Below are 9464 nucleotides of genomic sequence, written 5' to 3'. Positions count from 1 at the left end.
GTTGCAAATGGAGAAACAATAAATTGCTCTGGAAAGTGCCATAATATCAAGCTATCCATGGGAGAATATGTATTGACTAGCCCAATGCTTTCCATTCCAATGGGAGGTGCTGATGTTGTACTAGGAGTCCAATGGCTATAGTCCTTGGGTACAATAGCTTTTAATTTTCAAGAACTTTTCATGAAATTTTTTGTGGAAGAAAAGGAAGCTGAATTAAGGGGTATTGTAGGGAAACCAGGAAAAATAATCAGCTCTAACGGTATGACAAAGCTTCTAAAAAAGGAACAAAGAGGTGTAATTGCACAATTATGTTCGCTAGATAATTCCACATCGAAATCATCTATTTATCCAAATCTCCAAAAAGTCTTGGACAATCATTCCAAGGTATTTGAGACTCCCAAAGGTCTCCCACCTATTTGTGATCACGATCATGCTATTCATTTGATTCCAGGAAGTGTTCCTCCAAACATCAGGCTGTACAGATATCCTATGCCCAAAAGAGTGAAATTGAACGTATGGTTGCGGAAATGATAGAGGTTGGTATAATTCAACCTAGTCAAAGTTATTTCTCTACTCTAGTAGTATTGGTGCACAAGAAGGATGGATCATGGCGCATGTGTCCGGATTATAGGGAGCTCAACAAGCTCACTATTAAAGATAAGTTTCCCATTCCTATCATTGATGAATTACTGGATGAATTGCATGGATCAATTTACTTCACCAAGTTGGATCTTTGTTCAGGATATCATCAAATCAGAATGAAGACTGAAGACATTCTGAAAATAGCATTTAGAACTCATGAGGGTCATTATGAATTTTTGGTCATGCCTTTTGGCCTTACCAATGCACCTTATACATTTCAAGGTTTGATGAATTCCATTTTCAAACCCTTCCTTAGAAAATTTGTGTTAGTATTTTTTTATGATATACTAATCTACAACAAGTCTCGAAAGGATCACGTTGGACATGTCGACAGGGTGCTACAAATATTGGAGGAGAAACAATTATATGCAAAAAGATCCAAATGTTTCTTTGGAGTACAAGAGGTGGAATATCTGGGTCATATTGTATCTCATGAAGAAGTTAAGGTAGACCCTAGCAAAATTAAAGCCATTAAGGAATGGAAAATCCCCACATCCATAAAGCATCTGTGAGGATTTCTCAGGTTGACAGGGTATTATCCCAAGTTTGTTAAGAATTATGGGAGAATAGCAGCACCGCTAACAACATTATTGAAGAAATATGCATTTTCATGGACTCCAGAAGCAACAAAGACCTTCAAACATCTTAAAGAGGCAATGTGCCAAGCACCGGTCTTAGCTACACCGGACTTCACAAAAACCTTTATTATGGAATGTGATGCTTCAAGAAATGGAATTGGCGTTGTTTTAATGCAAGATGAAAGACCCATTGCTTTTGAAAGTCATCCAATCAAGGGAAAGTTTTTACACAAAGCTATTTATGAGAAAGAAATTTTGGCAATACTACATGCTCTTAAGAAATGGTGACCCTACCTAATGGGAAGACACTTTAAGGTAAAAATGGATCATGATAGCCTTAAATACTTTTTAGAACAAAGATTATCCTTTGAAGAGCAACAAAAGTGGTTCACAAAGATGTTGGGTTATGACTTTGAAATCATCTACAAAAAAGGGAAGCAAAATGTGGTGGCAGATGCACTCTCAAGAAAGGATGAGGATGTGGAAGCATTTTTGTGTGCCATTTCTATTATCCAACCAGATTGGATAAACAAAGAAAGGGAGGAATGGAAGAATGATGAAGAAGTGTGGGCACTTATTCAAAAGTTACAACAAGATTCCAGTACATTTGATACATTTAGCTGGCAAAATGATTCATTATGGTACAAAGATCGCTTATACCTCTTTAAGAATTCCTAACTCAAACAAAAGATTCTTATGGAATTACACACTTCTCCCTTAGGAGGGCACTCAGGATTTTTAAAAACTTACCACAGGGTTAAGAAGAAATTTTTTGGGGTGGCCTTAAATCGCATATTCAAAAGTTTGTGGCAGAATGTTTGGTTTTCCAACAAAATAAAGTTGAAACAGTTAAGACCCCGTGTCTATTACAACGTTTATCCATTCCAAGCCAACGTTGGGAGGAGGTTTCAATGGATTTTATCACAGGCTTACCCAAGTCTGAGGGAAAGAGTGTCATCATGGTGGTAGTTGACAGACTTACCAAGTATGCACGCTTTTGTGCATTATCACATCCATTTAAAGCCAGTACAGTTTCTACTGCATTTATGGAAACAATTAAAAAGCTACATGGAAACCCAAAGATTATTGTAAGTGACGGAGATCCCATTTTCACTGGAAATTTTTGGACAGAATTATTTTCTTGTCTCAGTACTGAGTTAGCTCATAGCTCATCTTATCATCCTCAATCCGATGGGCAAACTGAGATAGTAAATAAATGTTTGGAAGGATATCTCCGTTGCTTTGTATCTAATAAACAGACACAATGGGTCAAATGGTTGCCTCTGGCTGAATGGTGGTATAACACTTCCTTCCATACAACAACAAAAATGACCCCATTTATGGCACTTTATGGATATCAGCGACCATCCATCACATCATATTTAAGAGAAAATTCTAAGGTTCAAGCAGTGGAACATCACATCGAGCATAAAAAACAAGTCTTCCAACTCTTAAAGGATAACCTCGTGTTGGCGCAGAATAGAATGAAACAACAGGCAGATCAACATCGCAGCGAAAGAAGTTTTGATGTAGGTGATTGGGTATTCCTACGGCTACAACCATATAAACAGATGTCCCTCAAGCAAGCTAAGAAGGATAATAAATTATCACCAAAGTATTATGGTCCGTACAAGGTGTTGCAAAACATTATTACTATGGAATACAAATTGGAGCTTCCTGCAGCTTCTCGAGTGCACCTAGTTTTCCATGTTTCATGTTTAAAGAAGGTTATAGGCAACAAGCTCCTAGTTCAAACAATATTGCTAGAACTTGACGAGGAAGGAAAAATTATATTGGAACCGAAAGCAGTCACAGAACAAGAACTCGAAAGCAGTCACAGAACAAGAACTCGAAAGCTACGAAATCGATCAATTTCGGAGTATCTCATCAAGTGGAAGAACTTATTCGCTGAAGATTCCACATGGGAGGATGAGAATTTCATACAGAAGCATCCAGAACTACTCAAGCATTGAGGACAACACTTTGTTGAAGGAGAGGGGCATGTTAGGTCCCTATAATAATAGTGATTACCCCATTACTATTGTATTTGTATCCCTTATTAATATTTTTGTGCCCCTATTGTCCCCATATTGTTATTACTGTGCCCTATGGAATCCCTCTATTGTTATTTTTGTGCCTTTATATTATTATTCTTAGGTCAGCTGGGTTATATTGTGAATTCTTAGACTCCTATATATAGAAAGGAGGTTTTGTCATTTGAATCATCAAAGAATCATTCATTTGTGTAATGTAAAGGAGGTTCCCCCCTTGAAGAGGCTGAATTCTAAGGTGTTGATCTATCTTTTCTATCTTTTTGTGAGCTGGTTTCATAACACACTAGGAACCAAACAAATGGGCTTCAATTAGGTCTTTAAGAATAAGTATAAAACATATGGCTCACTTGAAAAGCACAAATATAGGCTTGTGGAAAAATATTTTGCACAGAAGGAAGGGGTTAACTATGAGGATACATTTCCCCCACAGCAAAATGGGCTACCATCCCAAAACTCTTTTCCTTGGCAACTCAGAATGGTTGGAAAGTCCATCAAATGAATGTAGAAATTGATTTCTTGAATGGAGATTTGAAAGAGAATGTTTTTATATCCCAACCAGAAGGATTTGTTGTTAAGGGTCAGGAACACAAAGTATGAAAGCTTGTGAAATCCTTGTATGGTCTCAAGCAAGCACCACGAGCCTGGTACGATAAGTTAACTAAGCATCTTTTGAAACTCAATTTCAAACATTACGATCTTGATGATGCAACCTTGTTTGTTAAGAAAGTTGGAAAAACAATTGTATATCTTGTGGTATATGTAGATGATCTTCTGATGACATGGAATAATGAGAGATATATTGAATCCATAAAGAAATAACTTAGAAAAGGCTTTGGAATGACAGATTTGGGTTATGCTCACTATTATATTAATATTGAAGTAAGTCAACATCTGAATTTTATATTCCTCTCTCGAAAGAAGTACATTGGAGATTTGTTGAACAGGTTTGGCATGACTGAGTGAAATTCTTTGACTACTCTAATGGAACAGAACTTAAAGCTCACATCCACTAGAGGAAAATAATTTGAGGATGCAACAAAGTATAGACATCTCATAGAAAGTATCAACTACCTGACTACTACCAGACCATACATTTCATTTGTTGTTGGAATCCTCTCCAGATTGATGCAAAAGCCTTGTGAGGGTCATTTGTTTGTTGAAAAAACAATTCTAAAGTACTTGAATGGAACTCAAGACTTTTGACTCAAGTATACACAAGTGGGTGATTCCATCTTGATTGGATCCTTTGATTCATATTTCAATGGGGATAAAGAAACTGGGGTATCTACTTTAGGTTATGTTATGAGTCTTGGATTAGGAGTTGTCTCCTAGAGGCCACATAAACAATCATTTCCAACAGATTCCATAATTGAAGTAGAATATGTGGCAGCAACTGAAGCAATGAAGGAAATTTTATGGCTCAGGAAAATTCTAGAAGATTTGCAAGAGAAACAAGTGCAATCAACTCCTATTTTCATTGATAACACTTCTACAATAAATTTGGCCAAGAACCAAAAGTTCCATGATCAAATGAAGCACACCAATACAAAATACCATTTGATTCGACATCATGTTGAGGCCAAAATAATCCACCTACGACATTGTTTCATAAATGAGTAGATTCCAGACATCTTCAACAAAGCGCTTGGAAGGGAAAAGTTTGAAGATTCAGAATGATACTTGGACTCCCCAACAGCCCCTCAGATTAGGGGGGGGGGGATGTTGACACCCAATCTTTGGGATAGGTAAACTGATTTAAATATTGTAAATAGTAAAAATAAAAGGAAGTTGGAAGATGAAGAGACATTGGGAGATGAAACCCAATAGTTTTCCTCTCCTTGTATATATGAATATTCTCCTGTAATTCAAAACAATTCATTCGTGGAGTTACTCTTAGCCTGAAAATTGACTGTGGGAAAACATCCTCATTGTGGAACAACTCCTTAGTAGATCTTAGGTTGAGACTAATGGAAACAGTTCCCAAGTCTACTATTCAAGGAACCCCCTTTGAGGGGAATCCCAGTCATTTTCCTTCATTTGGAAATATTGGTGTTCCTTATATGGCGACATTGTCCCTTCTCCATATTTACCATTGGTTTTCTAGTTTGGTTGTTTTGACCCCTATGGTTCTGAATGTCCAAACTTATTCTCAACCAAGTTCTCCTCCACTTCAACAACATCAACCACAAGTTGATCCTATATTTGACCCTTTGCCTTCTTCAATTATTGTTTCTTCATCCTTTTATTCCTCCTAATTTGGTGAAAGTATTGATTCTGATAACTAGGGGGCTAAGAAGAAGAAGAAGAGGACAAAGAAGAAGAAGCAAAATAAGTAGGGAGGCAACCAATAAACTATTGCTACCAATGCAACTAGTATGGAGAAACCTTCCAATCAACACTGAAAAATTAGATTCCCTTGCAAGTTATGTAAGAGTGACCACCTTCTTAGAGATTTTCCTGGTATTCCTTAGGTATTATAAGTGCGGTCCACATGCTCACATCAACCTTTATTATCAGCCTCTAGAGATCATGTTGGTGATAAATCATCACCTAGTGATAGTAAGGTCCATGGGAAAAAAGGTAAAGTTAACTTTCCAAGGTTATGTGAATGGAATCATATTATTCACTTTTTCCGTTATATGGCTGAATCATCCAAATTGTTTGGAAATCTTACTGTTTCTCAACCGCAACTTCTCATTGGCTACCAGAAGCTTTCCCCTAATCCTCCACTAGTTTTTGAAGTGATCAGAATCTGTTGCCATTCAATCCCACTCTCTCTAAACGTGAATCCCATGAGTTTGTTCCTGACCAACCATTGGTTGATAAAATGGTTGACTATATTCCACCTTCAGTTAATCGTACCTTTCCTGTAGAGAGTGAGTCTCATATCACTTAGGTTCTTCTCGTTTCTTCATATTCCAATGAAATAGGGGGGAATACTCTCGTTCCAATAGCACAGGGGGACAATCCTCCCATTCCCATGGCATAGGGGGGAAATCCTCCCATTCCCACAACACATGGGAGCATTTTTCATGTTCCCATAGCACAAGGGGGAAGTTATTATGTTCCCATGGCATCCCCTCCAAGTAGTATGGTCACTTCCTTTGATTGGAGTCGATTGGTAGGATATTTTCTTCCTCCTTACGTGCCCTTCCAGATCATAGTAAATTCTTATAATATATTCATACCTAGCATAGTCATAGATGAAGGAATGTATATTAGTATTTTTCCTCAATTGCTTGGCAAGGCTTAGGTTCTCCGCAACTTGTTCCTGTTACCTAAAATAAAATATATTGACTTTTAACAAAGGAACCATTCAACCATTATGGATCCTTCCTTAGTTGCCTATTACTTTTGGAGGAAATAATGTCTATATCAATGCAATGGTAGTCCAAGTCCCTTTGGATTTTAATTTACTCCTTGGGCGTGATTATGTTTATGACATGGGAGCTCTTGTCTCTTCACTCTTTCATGTGATGTGTTTCCCACATGAAGGAAGAATCATGACCATTGACAAGAATTTTTTCGTTGGTCCTAATTTGACTCCCAATCAACCAACTTCTTTAAATGGTCCTTATATGCAAGTGTTATCTCCCCCGCCACAAGTTAATTATGTGTCAACCTATTCCATGCCTGCGTCTAATGATGATCTAGTAGGTGGTGTATTGCATCATGTACTAGGAGCATTGGTACTTGATATTTCCCTTGGATCCTTTGATTTGTATCCCTTCCAAAGCATTGTTCTCCCATATGATGAGATATTCTTGGAAGCCATGGTATCTGGGTAGCCATGATTAATATAACCAGGGACTCCATAGAAAAGTTCCTTTTCTTGTGTCAAGTATTTAAAAAATGAAACAAGGTTCCATGAGGAGAGTTCCTTTTCTTGTGTCAATATCGTTAAAAAATGAAACAATGTCCCATGAGCATATTTCCTTTCCTGTGTCAAGCTCATTAAAAAATGAAATAGATCCCCTTCCAATTTGAGTCTTTGATTAGATCTTGTAAATTTCCAGTCGAGTCTTTCACTTGATCTTGTAATTGAACCTTAATTCCATCCACTTGTTAGTAACCAGTAGTCTAATTAGGTGAATGAAATAAGCTTGGGGGCATGTCATTAAAATTGCATTCTTATGTTGGGGGAAGGAAAACCAATCTTAAGCACAATTTTCCTTTGTTTCAAGCTTGTGTAAGAATGAAACTACTCTCCAGCATAGTTTTTCCTCGTTTCAAGATCGTGTAAAAATGAAACTACTTTCAAGTACTCTCAAGCATATTTTCCTATGTTTCAAGCTTATGTAAAAATGAAACCATTCTCATTTCATCCCTCGTGATTGCTATTTTTTATTAGCTGGGTTTTACCAGATGAGCCTTGGTTTTCTCATTCCATCGTCATCATCTGCTTGGCCAATCATACACTTTCACTTGGTTGTTTTACCCTTTCATGAGGACCATTGTGATGAATGGTCTTATTAGCCAACATCTTAACCTCTACATGTTTTGAGCAATTTCATCATGACCAGAATTAGTTGCTACCCCTTTATATGACTCATTCCTCTAGGAGGAGTTCTCTTTTAGCTTTTTTCAGACTCCCTAAACATGAAGACAGTGTCAATCACTTGTCTTTCTGAACTCTTTAAAGTAAATGAAAATACATCTAACCAGTATAAGTTTAATCCTTTTATGGAATTGGATAGACTATTCATGAAAAAGGAATACCTTAGTTGAACATGGCTAAGAGGTTCTCTTGAGTATTGTTTTCTACCTTTTCAGACTCAAGAGACAATTTTACGAAAAGGAATCTTTGATGTTTTCTTTTTCACCTCTTTTTCAAACCCTCTAAACATGGGAAAGGAACCAAGTTACACCTTTGCTAGACTCGTAAAAGCATAAAACAACAATGGACTCATGAAACATGATAAGACTGAACCACTCCTTCTTAGGGTTCATTAAAAATACTTAGATGGATTCATCTGAAGGATGAAATTATAAATCAATCATACGTTACCCTCATCAAGCTTGTCAAAAATGAAGAAGCACTTACTAGAAATGGTTGGGGAAATTGGGAAAATAGGGTACTTAACATATTAAGGGCAGTGAGTCTCTCTTGAACATGACACTCTTCCACCTTATCTTCATGGTTGTTGGGTTGGGAAATATGCTTGTCTCTTTGGTTCATCATACCATATTTAAATGCCTTCGCCATTGTTTTTGAGTCAATGATTCCAACTCCATTTAGTGTCACTAATATGTTCAACATCAGTCCCTCAGTTGATATTTGCTATGATACTCCTAAGCCTTCATTTCATTTATGTCATTCCTGAACCAACTTTTCATCAGCATCATTTTGTCTCAAATATTGATACTCATTTTTTGTCGTTGATGGGGGATACATCAAGACGCCCCAGCGACGGGTTACTTCCTGATGACATCAACTCATTATCCAGGAAGTTGACTTAGAAAACCTCTCGTGTGTAGGTCGAATCTACTTGACCAATTCAGGTACTAATCCACTTATGTAGGTGGATGGGTCACTTGCATATCGATAGGGCCAAAAAGATTTCCCTCAACTAGGGAACTCAATCAATGATTTATAACTGCTCATTTATACTCTCTTACCATATTATGATTTTATACTCATTCAATGCCTAGTTTTATATATATATATATATATTAGTGGAGGGCATGCTTTAGTATGAGGAGAGGTCGGGTAAGTAATGTAGGAAGGAAGGACCACTTTACTAGCCTCTAACTGGACGAAGCATGACTTTCATTTAAGTGGATGAGCTATCTTCTAGTGTGTAAGAGTAGTGACAATCACATGCCACTAACCTTTGGAGGAGTGTCTCCTATGGGAGTTTTTAGCATGGGGACTGCCCGATTACATAGACAATGCTATACTTGATTATCACATCCTCGTAGTTAAAGTAGGCATATAATGCATGCTAACCAAAATATCTCTCTTGTTTATTTCTGCTTGTGTTTTGGAGCAAAGAGATGGTTTCTAACAGACTATGGTTTTGAAACATTCAAAAATCACTAGTAAGAAATGATTACTGCTAGTATATTGTGGGATGATGTGAGAGAATGGTTGGGGATGACTGAAAAAGATTTGACTATACTAAGTGATGAGTGCTTAGCTTGTATTATTTCTAAGACCATATAATCCCCTTGAGCATTATCTGGTCTA

Source organism: Pinus tabuliformis, chromosome 2_2 (genome assembly GCF_031772625.1).
Source record: "Pinus tabuliformis cultivar Carrire ecotype Pingquan chromosome 2_2, CPIR1, whole genome shotgun sequence".
Lineage (NCBI taxonomy): Eukaryota > Viridiplantae > Streptophyta > Pinopsida > Pinales > Pinaceae > Pinus > Pinus tabuliformis.
Note: the sequence above shows the minus strand (reverse complement) of the source record.